We start from the raw sequence: 16269 nt of genomic DNA, 5'->3' as shown, positions 1-16269 counted from the left end.
CCACTGTCCAAGCCGGTTCATGTTGTGTTCACCATATAGCAGGTGCGGCCGCACTTCGACGTCCTAATGGAAGAGCTACCAGCGCAAGAGGACCTGTGCCGCAACCTCCGTCTCCTCAATGAGCACCGGTGAACAAGCGAACGACAATGCTGTTGCGGACATGTGGCCCTATGATCCTGGCTTCCCGAATGAGAAGCGGGCGCTGTATCAGACCATCCATAGGGCCCGCGAGGCCCTCTACGTCGTCCTTCGAGTTGTTGTGCTCGCAGTGGCGCCGCCGTCTCGCGTTGTCGACATGGTCAACGGACATGAGGAATGAGGAGATGACTTTACTTGGAGAGGATGACAGTGGGGACCCGCCAGGGCCATAGCCGCACGTACGCAAGTGCCTCCTTATTACATACAACTGTAATTTCTTTTGCTTCCTCCTGGTTTCCTGACATCACGGTCCCACACCATTGTCAACCTATGTTGTCAATAAACGAGAGAATTGCACAAGGAGCGGCCGACAGCTGGGACCAAGCAGCTCGAGCAGTATTTGTGATTTTGAGTGTGAGCACTGCAGAGTTTTTCTTGAGCGATGTTTTCGTTGTTGTTCAGAGGAGAGTAGGGTATTAACTGGGCGGGTTGTGGCCCGTCTAGCCCAGGACAGATATCCAGCCAAGATATTAATTTTTTTCAAGCTGAAAATGGCTAGCCCAGCTATACTTTGTTTTGAAGAATACCCAGGCAAGGTCAACTTGTTATTCTCCGCCCCGACTGGGCTGCAAATATTTTTTAGAAGGGACGCATTAGGCTTAACAAGAAAATGGGTTTTAAGAAATAATAATTGGGATGTAATTATAAAAATTGGGATGTAACTATAAGAAAATGCACCAAACACGTAATTAGTTTATAAAATGTTATTTTGGATTTTGAAACTTCTAATTTCATTAATTGTTGCGCGCGCAATTTTTCATTGGATTTTTACGTAATACAAATTTATATTGAAATTGTATTTAATCTGACTAGAAATTTCGGGATAAAAATATTTCGGATCCCATCAAAATGTGGGAAATTTTATTGAATTATGTTTTCAACGGTTGGTTGAAATTATTAATCATTGTCCTAGCTAGAAAGTTGGATGTACTTTTAACAAACTGGAAATGGGCTGTAGTAAATTCCATTAGAATTCAAAAATGGGTTGTACATTCTTACAAATCTCAAATGGGCTATAAGTTCTCTACCACACACTTGTGGGCCTACTAAGTTGGCGCGTCCCCTCAAAAAAAATAAGTTGACGCATATGCAAGGCTTGGTCAACTTATAGTCAACGCACGGGTCTAGCACCAGTGGCCGTTGGATGTCCATCCAACGGATGTCGTGCTTCTTCTTCAATCTCGGATATTCTAGCTTCACCCGCCCAAAAAATGATTCCTCCCCCTGACATGCCGGGCGCACCATTTCGGAGGCTGACCTGTGGGCCTACTAAGTTGACGCATACCAAGGGCTTTGTCAACTTAGTCAATATAAAGGATTCTAGCTGCAACGACCGTACGATGTCCATCCAACGGCCGTCGTGCCTCTTCAACCTCTGGTCTTCTTGCTCCAGCCGCCCAGCAGCGCCGGTCGTGCCGCCTGCTCCTGCCTCCCGTGGCCGGCTGTGCTGCCGCGGAGGCCTCACCGCCCCCTAGTACTCCCACCGCTGGCCAGGCCATCCCTTCACTCACCCACACCCCCTGTTATTCTGCGGCGACGGTAGCCTCACACCACAGCCGAACCAGTGAACCCTCGTACTCCTTTGCGCGTGGGCATCCACTGTCGCGTCTTCCCCGGCTCCGCGTTCTTCCCTTCCTAGGCCTCGCCGTCCTCCACCGCCTTGGTGCTCTCGGCACGGCGTGGTCAATGTGGTCAACGAACGACTTCTATCGGAAGAGTACTGTACGTGGAGAGGCTGACAGCTGGGTCCACGGCCGCAGCAATAAAGTGCCTCCTTATTACGCGCAAAATAATGATTCCTCCACCTGACACCAGGGACCCTCCGGACGGGCCACCGTATTTTGTGAAAAAACATTTCCCCCTGACTGCTGGGACCCACCAGCTACATCTTCGCACGCAAGGAAGTGCGTCCATATTACGGGGAAAAAATGATTCGCCCCCTGACTGTCGGGACCCACCAGCTACATCTTCGCACGCAAGGAAGTGCCTGACAGTCGGGACGCACCTGGTCGAAGCGTACGTAGCGTTGTCATTCTGGTCACGAACGTGTACGTACATACTGGTCGATCGGTGTATCGGCAGGCTGCAGCGATGAACCATGGCCGAGTACGGAAGGGCACGTGTCATAGTAGAGGCGCAGACGTAGCATGTACACGTACATACAGCGGCCAGGGTGCAAGAAAGTAAATACGGCCACGTATGTACATACGGGCGGGGTCTCGAACGCCTACTCGCGCATACGTACGACCAGGTCTCGTGTACATGGCTGGGTCAGAACGGAGAAACTGTGTCGTCATCGTGTTCATGGGGAGGCAACGGAATGCGTCGTGTTCATCGGGAGGCAACGTAACGTGTGCTGTTCATCGGGAGCCAACCGGCTTGGACGGAACAGCCGATGGAAACGAGGCCTGGCGTACCGCAGGACGGAGGAAACGGCCTTGTGTTCGACCGGCCACGGTCGAAACGGGATCCTGTTCAACGGTAGGGGTCTGGCGTACCACAAAACGGAGGAAACGGACTTCTCTTGGACCTCCTACGGTCGAAACGGGGTCATGTTGATTGGGAGGGTTGTGGCGTACCGCAAAACGGAGGAAACGTACTTGTGTTGGAGCGCTACGGTCGAAACGGGGGTCTTGTTCATCGGGAGGTGTGGCGTACCGCAAAACGGGACTCCACGGGATAATTTTCATCTCCACCGTCGACCTCCTCCAGCCTCCACCTGCGATTGTTCATCCACGGGCTCCTGTTCATCTAGCCTCCACCGTGCGCTCCTCCACCGGCTACTGTTCAACCAGCCCTCTCCATGGGGTCCTGTTCAACCACCCCTCCATGGCTACTGTTCATCCAGCCATCCACCGGCTACTGTTCAACCAGTCCTCCACGGGGTCGTCTTGTTCATCCAGCCCTCCACGGGGTCCTGTTCATCCAGCCCTCCACGGGGTCCTGTTCATCCACCCCCCAACCGGCTCGATCGGTTGGGGTCATGTTCATCCAGCGGCAACACCAAGGGGTCCTATTCATCCAACCGCCCACCGGGAACTGTTTATCCAAATCCCCAACAACGCTCATTGTTCATCAAGAGCCAGCATCGATCGGCTTCAGTTAGCAGCAGTAGCGAAGGAATCACTCGGGTTCAGTTAACAGCAAGGGATCGATCGCTCGGGTTCAGTACCGTAGCTAGTGCAATCGCTCGGGTTCAGTTAGAGCCCAACGCCTCATCGGGTTCAGTTAGAGCGCAACGCCTCGCACACACGGGCGTACGTGTACGAGAGAAACACGCATCACTCGGCCCCCACAACCCACCGTAACCGGGAACTCCCCGATATTTTCCTCGCCCTTGCTTCTACCACGGTTTTTCTGCCATGCACAGCCCAAAGAATGTTATGCAGCTACGTCTCCGGCCCGCCTAAGATGAAAACCCCATTTTCTGTCATGTTTTTTTGTCATAGAAGTAGGAGCCCACCACATCTATGATGATACCGGGTTTTGGCACAATTATCGTCATAGAAGTGTCGTAAGCATGACAGAAAAAAAAAATAGTTCGGCCCAAAATGTCAGGGATGTGTCTTTTTTTTGTAGTGGAACTGGGACATATCTGCTGGACAGAGAGCATCTACCGCTGAGGCCAGACTTTGAGGATAACGAGGTTGTCATGGATGCTTCACATCGTACTTGTGCTGAAGCCCAGGAGAAGATTGAGAGAGCTAAGGCTGCAAAAGCAGCAAAGGCAGCAAGTGGCCGAGATGCTTCAGTTGTGAATCTCAAGACCAAGAAAGATCAACTCTATTATCTGCTTGAGGCTACCGTGAGAATTGAGAAGAGCTTGGCCACCTTGTCTCAAAATCAGGAGAGTCTTGAAAGGATCATTGAGACAAAGATACATGACCTTGATGTGAAGGTCACTGAGATTCAGACAATTGTGGAGAAGCTTAGGGATGATGCTGAGGATCGTGATGATAGACCCACAACAGATACATTCCAGAGAGTGCCAAGGGCACAAAGATCATCAGTTGTGCCAGTTGCCAGAGACTCCAGGACTACCATCTCAGCACCTGCAGCCACTGCCACAGTTGCCCCTCCAGTGTCAACTCCTCCAGCTCCACAGACTTCCTCAGAGGCATTTGCAAATGGACTCATCTCCATGCCGTCTACGCACACCGGAGCAACAAGCCATAAGACCCCTTCAGGATCTCTCGGAGATCGTAGTTAGAGTGTCGTATAGCACTATATATTTTTGAACTTTTTGGTAACTTGTTGCCAAAGGGGGAGAAAGTGTGTAGATCATAGGCTTTTATAGAGAGTGTCTTTTGCCTTTTGTCGATTTCATTTGCCTTGCTACTCTTGCTACTTTGGTTGTTTGGTTGTTTCTTCCTATGCTACAATTTGTGTTATGCTCGTGAGATACTTATGTGATCATGTGTTTGATTATATTATGCTTAATGTGTGCTTGCATAATTATATCTATGAATGTTTGTGTATGATTGATCGCTTGTTTCCTTGGTGATGAGGCATGTTATTTTATTATTATCATTTTAAGCGCTCCACCAAGATGTATGTGACATGGAAGAGTGGCCCATGATCCTAATCGATTGTGCATTTGCATTCAAACGCAAATTATAAATAATGCACAAATTTAGGGGGAGCTCTTGTGTATCACATACTTCTCAAAGCAATGATGTATTTCATTCATATTCTCATTTGTCTAAGCTTTGATCTATATGTTGTCATCAATTACCAAAAATGGGGAGATTGAAAGTGCAACTGATCCCCGGGTGGTTTTGGTAATTCATAACAACATATAGCTCAATGAACTAATATCCATTCAAGTCTAATATTTCAGAAAGTTCAATGAATGGCATGGCATGGACTAGAGATGTGGACCCCTCAAAATGCTAAGGACACATATTGGCTAAAGCTCAAGACTCTTCTTTTATATTTTAGTGATCCAAGATCACATTGAGTCCATAGAAAAGCCAACACTATTAAAAGGGGATGAGGTGTTGCTTAATGGTCTACTTGCTCAGAATGCTTAGTGATATTGCTCCAAAGCCCTCAATCACTTTCTGATTCCAAATATGTCCAAAACCCAAAGTCAAACTCGGCCCCACCGAAATCTTCTATCCAGCGCCACCGAGTTCATATGACATAGCCACTGCCAGAAACCCTAACACTTCGGTCACACCGATACAGATCTCGGCCTCACCAAGATGGCCTTGCAAACTCTATGCTGCCTGTTGCATTTATTTCGGTCTCACCGAATTTGCAATCAGTCACACCGAGTTTTCTTGACAACTTCTCTGTTGACTTATTGCTTCGGTTTGGTCTCAGCAAATTGATGCAATCGGTGCCATCGAGTTGATGTTTCCCCTAAGCCCTAGCACATCGGTCGCACTGAATTGTTCCAGTAGGTCCCACCGAGATTCCTAACGTTCACATTTTGAACTAAATCGGTCTCACCATGTTCTTCTATTCGGTCTCACCGAGTTGGGTCAAATGTCTGTAACGGTTGGATTTTGTGTGGATGCTATATACCCCTCCAGCCCCTTCTCCATATGTGTGAGAGCCATCAGAACGTGCCTACACTTCCAGCTTACATTTTCAGAGAGAGAACCACCTACTCGTGTGTTGAGATCAAGACATTCCAATCCAACCACAAGAATCTTGATTTCTAGCCTTCCCCAAGTTGCTTTTCACTCAAATCATCTTTTCACCCTATCCAAATCTGTGTGAGAGAGTTGAGTGTCGGGGAGACTATCATTTGAAGCAGAAGAGCAAGGAGTTCATCATCAACACAACATCTATTACCTTTTGGAGAGTGGTGTCTCCTAGATTTGTTAGTTGTCGCTTGGGAGCCTCCGACATGATTGTGGAGTTGGACCAAGAAGTTTGTAATGGCAAGGAGATCGCCTACTTCGTGAAGATCTACCCGAGTGAGGCAAGTCCTTCATGGGCGATGGCCATGCACTACGGGAAACAGGAGATTTGCCGTCAGTATTGTCTTTGCCGTCAGCATTTTGTCGGGGCAGACGGCAAAGAAAGGGTTTGCCGTCATGAACAAACGACAAAGAAAAACTAACGGCAAAATATACTTTTCCGTCTGCAAAAAAATAAATAGACGGCAAAGAGCTCACTTTGCCATCTGCAAAACGAACTACACATGACAAAGATCTTTGCCGTCTGCCTTTTTTGTTACAGACGGCAAAATATGACTTTGCCATCTGTACTAATAAACGCAGATGGCAAAGAGCATATTTTGCCGTCTGTAATAAAAAACGCAGACGGCGAAGATGTTTGCCGTCTGTAGTTTGTTTTGCGGACGACAAAGCAAAGAAGCACATCTCGCGGATCCATCCCACGGATCGATGACATGGCACGATCCGCGGTGCGGTGCGGTGCCTCTCTTTCCATCCACCACGCCCGACCCCACCCACCCATCCCACCACAATACCTTATCCCGACGTCCCCATCGAACCAACAACTCACCCACTCCGACACCATCTCTCCCCCTCGATCTCGTCTTCTCTGCTATGAGCACTGCATCGCCGCCGCCGCCCGGTCGGCCCCGCCTCCCAATCCGCGACCTCGCGCCGCCTGGCCCTGCCTCGCCGCCGCCGCCGCCCGGTCGGCCCGGCCTCCTCATTCGCGACCCGGCGCCGCCTGGCCCTGCCTCGCCGCCGCCGCCGCCGCCCGGTCGGCCCCGCCTCCCCATCCGCGACCCTGCGCCACCTGACCCCACCTGGCCGCCGCCGCCCGGTCGGCCCCGCCTCCCCATCCGCGACGCCCGGCTTCGCGCGCCGCCGGCCTCCGAGCACCCGCAGCCGCCCGCCCGCGCCGCCGGCCTCCGAGCACCCGCAGCCTCCCGCCTCCACCTCCGCTCCTCTCCTTCGCCCCCGCCTTCGCACGCCGCGGGCCTCCGCCTCCTCTGCTCTCCTCTGCCGGCGGCGGGGCTTGGGGCACAGAGTTGGCAGGGTCAAGTGGATCCAGCGCCCGGATGAGAGTGGCGAGCTCCGGCGCGGCGGCGGACGGTTTGAGCTCCTCGGACGTCGATGTGTTCCTATGCATGGTGAAACGAAGGAGAAGGGAGAGAGGCGCAGCTGCTGCTCCAGCGTGGCGTGGGTCGATGGGCGTATAGATCCAACTCTTGTATTGTACCGTAGTGTAATATGTTCATGTGTAATCCCTTCATCTTGTTAAACAGAGTTGTTTTGTTTTGTCTTGTGAAATCCGTTCGTTCGTGTTTGATTCTTAGAACAACACTGTTAGAACAGCAGTGTTGATGGATACTGTGGAGTTCTTTGTCCATTTGTTCCTGGTTGCCTCTGCACTTGTTTGTACGTTATATTTTTTAAATAAATAAATTTCTTTGCCGTCTGTGATGTTTGAGGATGACGACAAAGCTGGATTCTGGCTGACGGCAAAGCACTGACGCCGTGAGTCAAGGCCACGTGTCTGTTAGGTCGTTTTTTTTGCCGTCTGGTTTGTATCACTGACGGCAAACACAATTGCCTGACGGCAAAGTCTTTGCAATCAACCAGAAAAAATAGCAGACGGCAAAGTATTCTTTGCTGATTTATCTTTGCCGTCTACTTACTGACGGCAAACTCTTTGCTGTCTGGATTTACGTCTTTGCCGTCTGTGATCCACAGACGGCAAATTACCTGTTTCCTGTAGTGATGGTGGGATAGACAAGGTTGCTTCTTCATGGACCCTTCATGGGTGAAGCCCTCCGTGGACTCGCGCAACCGTTACCCTTCGTGGGTTGAAGTCTCCATCAACGTGGATGTACGATAGTACCACCTATCGGAACCACGCCAAAAATCTCTGTGTCATCATCGCGTTTGCACTCTCCAAACCCATACCTTTACCTTCATATGCAATGTTTTACTTTCCGCTGCTACACTCTTAGAATTGCATGTGTAGGTTGATTGCTTGACTTGTACTAATTGCTAAAATCTGCCCACAACTAAAATTAGGAAAAGATTAGATTTTTATTTGGTTAAGTAGTCTAATCACCCCCTTTATACCTAATTTCCATCCTACAAGCACTGAGGGTCTCCATGACAAGCTCCAACAAGACTAACTCTAACTTTGTTGCAAAACTCGTGTCTACTCATGAAGCTTCTGGACAAAATCCATGCCACGTCTTCTGCCGGCTGGCAAAGGTGGTTCTCTTCACAATATGGGTGGACTGTTGGGTGCGACCTTGGCGATGTTGGGCATCTGGAAACCCCCACATGGAAGTCCTTGGCTCTCCTCCCCGGTTTCCGTGCTTGCACCAGGTGTGTTGTTGGAGATGGCGAGCGCACGACTTTCTGGCGGGATTTATGGTTGGGTCAGGCAACTCTTGAGCTTAGGTTCCCCGCTCTCTTCTCTCACTCAATGCGCCCCAATGCGTGTGTCTCGGCGGTTTCGGCTCGTTTTGATGGGCAGCTCCAACCGCGGCTCTCCTCGGTCGCTCGGGCGGAGCTGGCCTCTCTTATGGAGGAGTTGTGTGGTGTGACACTGGCTGTGGGCATCCCGGACCAGCGTTGCCTTCGCATCTCCAGGGGCGGTTACACTGCCAGGGGAGCGTACAGGGCCGCCATGGAGGTGCATGCGATGGATGTCTTCGCGCTGACCATCTAGCGTAGCTTCGCTCCTAGAAAAAGCAAGTTCTTTCTCTGGCCCTGCCACCATCATCGGTTGCCTAGTGCTGACCTACTCTTCAGGAGGCATGTGGGGGGGGGGGGGGGGGGGGGGGGGGGGGGGGTCAGAGACCATGGAGCACCTTGTTGTTCGAGTGCGTGCTTGCTCGCGCTATCTAGACTATGACCTCCACGAAAGCCACGGTGCCCTTGTCGGTGGAGGACCTATGCTCAGTAGCAGTGGGGGGTTCCCTGTGGCGCCTCGTCTGCGGTTCACCATCTGCATCGCCGCCCTCTGGAATGTTTGGAAGAGCAGAAATGCAAACCTCCCGCCCTCTGATGTGGTTCGTAACATCTCTGCGGACGTCTCGCTCTGGAGATGGAGATGCTCTCGTACTATCTGTAAGATGATCTTGGATTCATGGGTCCAGTGCCTCACTGTGTTGCACTAGCTCTGCCCCCCCCCCCCCCCCCCCCCCCCCCTCCTTTTGCCCCCTCTCGCACTGCCCCGTGTGCAGTTGTGAAAATCTACTCTCTTTGTTTGGTTCGATGAGAAGTTAAATGGAAAATTCAGGTGGGCAGCTCTCTCTGCCCCCGGTGACGTTTCAAATAAAAAGGAAAATGTGATAAATAATCAGACAGATAATCCGTTGCTTTATCAGACGCATAATCCATCAGTTGATCGGATACATAATCCGTCACTTTATCGAAAATCCTGACATGTTTCAGTAAGATTAGTTTTATAAGGCAGGTGTGCATCAATTTACTTGGAGCGATCTAAAATCGGACAGATAATCCATCACTTTAATAATCTGGTTTCGATCGTTGTCATCACACGACCAAAACTTGTTATTATACGTCCCCCTCTTGGCTCTTTCAGTACAGGAAAATCAAAAGTTATCGTGTATCTAGATGTAAGCCGAGTGTAAATTCACGGGTACACGACTTCTAGGCATATACACGGAGTATTAAAAGACAAAAACACATCAACAAATTCGACCTCGGCTTATAAGGACGTAAGTCGAGAGTGACAAATAATATGCTTGGCTTACAGGAAATTCTCGGCATACAACACAAAAGAGCACGACTTACACATTCACCCCAGCAAAGGTCCATGCCACGTGGCAATCACAGAGATGGTTGACGGCTCCATGACATATGGTATGATCTTGGTTGCCCAGGACCAAATGGAACTGACTAGTGCAAATATAAGCTAAGAGTGGACCTTGGCTTACATATATGCCGAGCATGCAGTGCAGACCTCAGCTTACACATATGTCCTGCACTGGCTGAGAAGGAGCTTGGCTTACAAGTGGACACGTGGCTGCGCGCAGTTGCACCTGGCTGTGAATGTAAGCCGAGACAACGCTATCGAGACAACGCTATCGGCTTATAAGTATGCCATGCAATTTTTGCAGATCTCGGCTTATCGGGGTGGAACGTGTCATTGTATGATTGGCTTGTGTATGCATCATATGCGAGCAGGGTGCTCGGCTTAGAGCGAGTACAATAGGATGACGTAGGCGGGCTGTAAGGCTTTAAATATTATATTTTGGATGAGTTGGAGGACAGAGAGAGAGGAGGAGAGAGAGAAGGGAAGCAGACTACTGATTAACAGCCGGCTGCAGCACGTTCTCCTAGGCATGTTGTGAGAGAGTGAGGTGGGCCATGTAGCAAAAAAGTATACATATTTATATCCAACTATTGTACTTGCTGGCAATAAGGTTGGCTATAGATGATGTGGCAAGACCATATAGTCAGCAGCTGGCTATACTGTGGTTGGGGGCCACCATTGCGGGCCGCTTGAGAGAAAGCTATGCGCACCTCACCATCATGACAAAAAAAATAAACAATATTCTCGCATCTCGTGGACATCACAACCATCTTAAAAGAAAAAAGAAAAAATCTAGAAAAACTTCTGTTACAAAAAGTCTCCCTACCATTTAAAAAACTCTAAAAAATACTTTCTCACCGTGACCAACCAGCATGCGCCACATGGCGTAGCTGGTTGGCCACCATTCTAGGGTCTCTTAATGGGTTTAACTAGTGGTTGGGGCGCCACCCTGTGGCGTCCCTTGAGAGAAAGTTGTGCGTATGTTTTTCTTTAAAAAAAATACATCCCCAAAAAGGCTTTCGCCCCGCTTTATATATAAAGCACCTATCAACAAGCACCCAGTACAAACACACGCCACCCCTACACACGCACACACCCAAGGCAAGATACAAAGGCGTTGAGCGCAGCAACACCATCCCTAGCACTACCACCACGAATAGATGAAGCTACATATGACGATCCATGAGCTCCAAGGCGGCGCCTTGAGGAAGGGTACGACACCGGCGCGTCGCCACTGCCCGACTCAAGGATCAGAGTTTCCCCTGGGGCTGCATGATGGGCAATGAGAGCCGCGACGATGCCTTCAAGAAGGGAACGATCTTCGCCACCGCCGGTCCGTCCGAAGATAGAACAGGTTTTCACATCGGCCAACACTCACCGCCACCGAACGCCACACCCCGGCTACCACGCCGCCCACACGGCCATGGCGAGCGGGCAGCATCAAGCTACGGGCTCTGCCCAAGAGCACCGCGCTACCACCACCAGGGCCGCCGCCCCGGCATCCAAGACCTTGACACCACCTCACCCGAGACCCGCCGCTACCCCAACCAAATAGACAAGCGGAAAGGTCCCACCTTTCGCACCCCGACCCCCATCGTCGAGACCCGATAGGCCGGCCAGAACTGGCATCCATCAGCCCGTCCTGCTGCCCCGAGCGCGAGACGAACTCGATCCTGCAGCACCGTGAGGGGGACGAGGTCAGTCCTGCTACACTGTGCGCGAGACGAGCTCGGTCCTGCTGCACTGTGCGCAAGACGAGCTCGGTCCTGCCGCACTGGACGCGAGACGAGCGATGGACCGCGGCTGGGAGAGGGCCAGCCCTTCGATGGAAGTAGTGCCCGGACGACGAGGAGATGGGCCGAGGTCAAGACGGTCCGAACGCGGACGAGCCGACGCCGGAGAAGCTGGCCGTCGCCGCAGTCAGAGCCCCCGAGCCACCATGAAGCCGCCACGACACCGAGAGGCCACCACCAACGCCGGACCTCCCCGCGCCGCCGCCCACGGCCAGAGCAACGGCCACGCCCGGCCGCTGCCAACCCGCGTCGCCCGGCGAGCTCCAAGCGTCGGAGCAGCCAGGCACGCACCACCAATGCCACACGCTGGAGCGCCAGCCACCACCACAGAGCATGCGCATCCACGCCCTGGCCAACACCACCGGAAGCCCCGCCACCCCACCGGAGAAGCACAACCACCAGCACCACCACCACCACTTTAGCAGGGCCGCCAGCCGTCCCCGCTGCCACCAACCACCAACACCATCCAGATCTGGGAAGAGCCACCCAGATCCGCCGCCAGAGCAACCCGCCTCCTTGGATCCCCACAAGCCGCCGCTGGAGGGGGGAGGGAGGAGAGGGGGGCACTCCTGCGGGCCACCACGACGCCGGGGAAGGGAAGGGAGCCGGAGCAGAGGAGAGCCGCCACCCGACACTCGCTATAGTTTATGCATGCATCTTGTTTTGAATTTGATGCCTGGTGTACCAGTCCATGAGCTAGTAGTATAGCGGACCCTTTACTCTCCATGCATCAGCTTTACAAAGCTGCTCGAGTCTACTCCGTATCCAATATAGATGAAGTGAAAGAAGAGATCATTGGCAATTCGGCCATGACACACGCATGCGGCGACCTGGCTGCCTGCAGAATTTGCTAACCCATCACTCGAGCAAATTATATTAGCTAACCCGCACGCCTGCGCTCTGCAGGATAAGTTGAACAAGGAGAGATATCCATGCATTCATGACTGTGCAGGGGCGAGGCCCGGAGATGAGCTGGGATGAGCTTTAATGGCCGGCTATCGAGGAAGGAAGGAAGGAAGAAAGGGAAGGAAAGAGATCAAATCAAAGTCATGCAGCGAGAGGCGCAGTCGAGAGGGAGCTGGACTGTGGCTGTGCACAAGTGGGAGCTGGACTGTGGCTGTGCACAAGTGGCCTAGGCACATGGCGCCCGGGCCCAGTAGGGCTAGGCGGAATCCCCACGCGTCGACCCGCCGCTGGCTCCAGACTCCCCACAGCGGGACCATCCGGCCCCTGCGACCGTCTACGTGTCGGCACCCGCTAGGCGCGCGCCACCCACCGACTCCTCCGTCCGCCCATCCATCCTTTGCCCTAGTTTTCTCTAGGGCGGAACGTGATCTCTGCAAATTGAGATGCAAAGATGACAGACACACCAGGGACTCACTTCCTTCACCCTGTGAGTAGTATTTCTAGTCTCCGTACTGTCACTGGCGGTGCCGCCACCATTCCCTTTTACTCCTGCAAAGCTGGCGGCCGGTGTAACTCGGCCGGATCCTGGTCCTGGATCGATTTGTTTGTTCGAATCCAACTCATTCACGACAGCCAATAATCTCCTCACGCATGCACATACGTACTGCCCGTGAAACCATTTCCTAACAAGGCCTATCTACGTACGCTTCCCAGTTTCGAATCTCAGGCCCGGCCGCGAAGCTGCGAGAAACATGTTAGCCTCCATGGATGTTCTTGCCTGCAAGTGTCAAGTTATCAACACGTACACTTATCGGATCCGTGTGATCCGTATGCGTTGTCAATACAGCGCACGTTTCTTGCATGCTCTCTCTACGTAGAAGATGGACACGCATCGATTCTGCAGGTTAGCACGAGAACTACGTAACGTACCTAAGCCGCAGAGTGCAGTTGTATGATACTGCCGAAGTAGATTAAAGCCAATAATTAAAGGAAGAGAACACACAAGCTCAACTTCTGTCCAAACGAAGTATATATCTACAAGTATTAACTGAAGGGCGGGTAATTCCTGCTACTGGCTAAGTAGATTATACACTTGTACCTGTAAGATAGTGTATGCATGGTTCAAGGTTTTCAAGGACAAAGTTGCTGAAGAATGGCACAAGTGCAGAATCGGGCTATAGCACCGGTTCGTAAGGGCCTTTAGTGCCGGTTCTGTAACCGGCACTAAAGGGTGGGGACTAAAGGTCCCTCTTTAGTACCGGTTCTGCACGAACCGCCGTTAAAGGGACACCACGTGGCACGAGACAGCGCCGGGGGCGGAGAGCCCTTTAGTACCGGTTGGTAACACCAACCGGTACTAAAATGTTTGGGGGGTTTTGGTTTCATGATTTCTTTTTCCTTTAATTTTGTGTTTTCCATTTAATTCTTTTTCGTTTGCTGGTATTTTACGATACTACATATTATACACGTTATGCATATATATAAATAGAATTTCTCGTAGAACCGATCATATATATCACGTTATACTACATATTATACACGTTATATATATATATATATATATATATATATATATATATATATATATATCATCGAATGTCTCACAACCACCATTATTCACACATACACATGTATATATATGTATACAATTAGGTATATATATACAATTTATCCTACATGTTGCCTTGGTGCCTTCGGAGCACGATGACAATTGGGAGTGGTTCATGGGGGCGGTAGCGGGTAATGGTATTCTCCTTTGGGATCTATGACCTGGTCGAGCAAAAATTCCGCTATTTCCTCTTGAATTGCTAGTATGCGCTCCGTTGGTAGGAGCTGCTCCCGCACGTCTTTAAACTGTTAAGAAGGAGGTCAATATGCATGTGTATTAGTTGTGTGACTAGATATCGATAATCATGTAAAAATTGTGAATAGTGTTCTGGCAAACGTACACATTGCTCTCTATCAGATTTGCTCCTTTCGGACGCCATCATGCGAATGTTCTCGCAAACGTAGTATGCACACAGATCAGTCCCCGGCGCCTGCTTCAGGGCCTTTACGAGAATGGTATTTAATCAGATAATAATTAATCAAGCATGATAATTAATTAATGGTATCGAAACAAGAATTAAAGAGATGGTAGCTAGCTAGTACTACTTAATTGCTTACCTTGGGTCGAAACCAAAACAGCTTTTGTCGCCATTTGCCTGGAGTCACCTTGATGAAGTTTGCCCAAGCCCTGCCCGCCGGCAAAGAAAATGAATAAAGGGGTTATTAAATAGTTGATATCAGGAAATGATGAACTAAATAGGCTGAGATATAGTTAATAATGATTGAAATTACCTGCCGACTATCCCCTTCAAGATGGTGAAGTCACTTTCTTTTTTAAGTAGTGAGTCCAGTACTTCAACTGTTCCTTCTTCAACTTTAATGACTAACAAGATCCAGTGGTAACTGCATGCACACACGTTTGCATGTCTTAATTAAGCGGGCATGTGCATAACACTAATCAACTACCCTAAACCCTATACACTTAATTATTAACATCTAGCTAGCTAGTAAGGAAAAACAAAATTTGTAGTACAAGACAGTATGACTCACAGGAAGTTGTAAGGAAGTAGTATATTTCATTGGTATTGAGGCGCTTGAAGAACTCTAGCATATTTTTCTCTACATCTGCTTTATACCATTCGTATTTCCATGTGTCTTCATTAATGCAATTTGGGTCAATGAACCCAGAGCCATAGTGTCCAGCTTTTTTCATTTTATACATCTTCATCCTGCATAATACCACAGAAAAGAATATAGTGAGGATAATTACAGGTAATGATCAATCAATGAGCACTAAAGCTAGCTTGAGACTTAAATTATAGAAAGAAATCACTTACAGACAATAGCAATTGACGGTAGATTTGTCGAGTGCAAAAACCGACAGATCTCGTGTAGGGGGTCCCGAACTGTGCGTCTAAGGCGGATGGTAACAGGAGGCGGGGGACACAATGTTTACCCAGGTTCGGGCCCTCTCGATGGAGGTAATACCCTACTTCCTACTTGATTGATCTTGATGATATGAGTATTACAAGAGTTGATCTACCACGAGATCGTAGAGGCTAAACCCTAGAAGCTAGCCTATGATTCTGATTGTTCTTGTCCTACGGACTAAACCCTCCGGTTTATATAGACACCGGAGGGGGCTAGGGTTACATAGAGTCGGTTAAAAGGGAGGAGATCTACATATCCGATTTGCCAAGCTTGCCTTCCACGCAAAGGAGAGTCCCATCCGGACATGGGACGAAGTCTTCAATCTTGTATCTTCATAGTCCAATAGTCCGGCCAAAGTATATAGTCCGGCAGTCCGAGGACCCCCTAATCTAGGACTCCCTCAGTAGCCCCTGAACGAGGCTTCAATGACGATGAGTCCGGCGCGCAGATTGTCTTCGGCATTGCAAGGCGGTTTCCTCCTCCGAATACTCCATAGAAGATTTTGAACACAAGGATCGTTTCTGGCTCTGCAAAACAAATTCCACATACCACCGTAGAGAGTACAATATCCCACAAATCTAATCTGCTGACAACTTTTCATAGCATGACGTCCTACCGTGATCCGGTCATCACGAATCGTTTTTTCCAGCCTGCC

Source organism: Triticum aestivum, chromosome 2D, assembly GCF_018294505.1.
Source record: "Triticum aestivum cultivar Chinese Spring chromosome 2D, IWGSC CS RefSeq v2.1, whole genome shotgun sequence".
Taxonomy (NCBI): Eukaryota; Viridiplantae; Streptophyta; class Magnoliopsida; order Poales; family Poaceae; genus Triticum; species Triticum aestivum.
The sequence above is the reverse complement of the archived record's forward strand: the minus strand, read 5'-3'. Positions refer to the sequence as shown.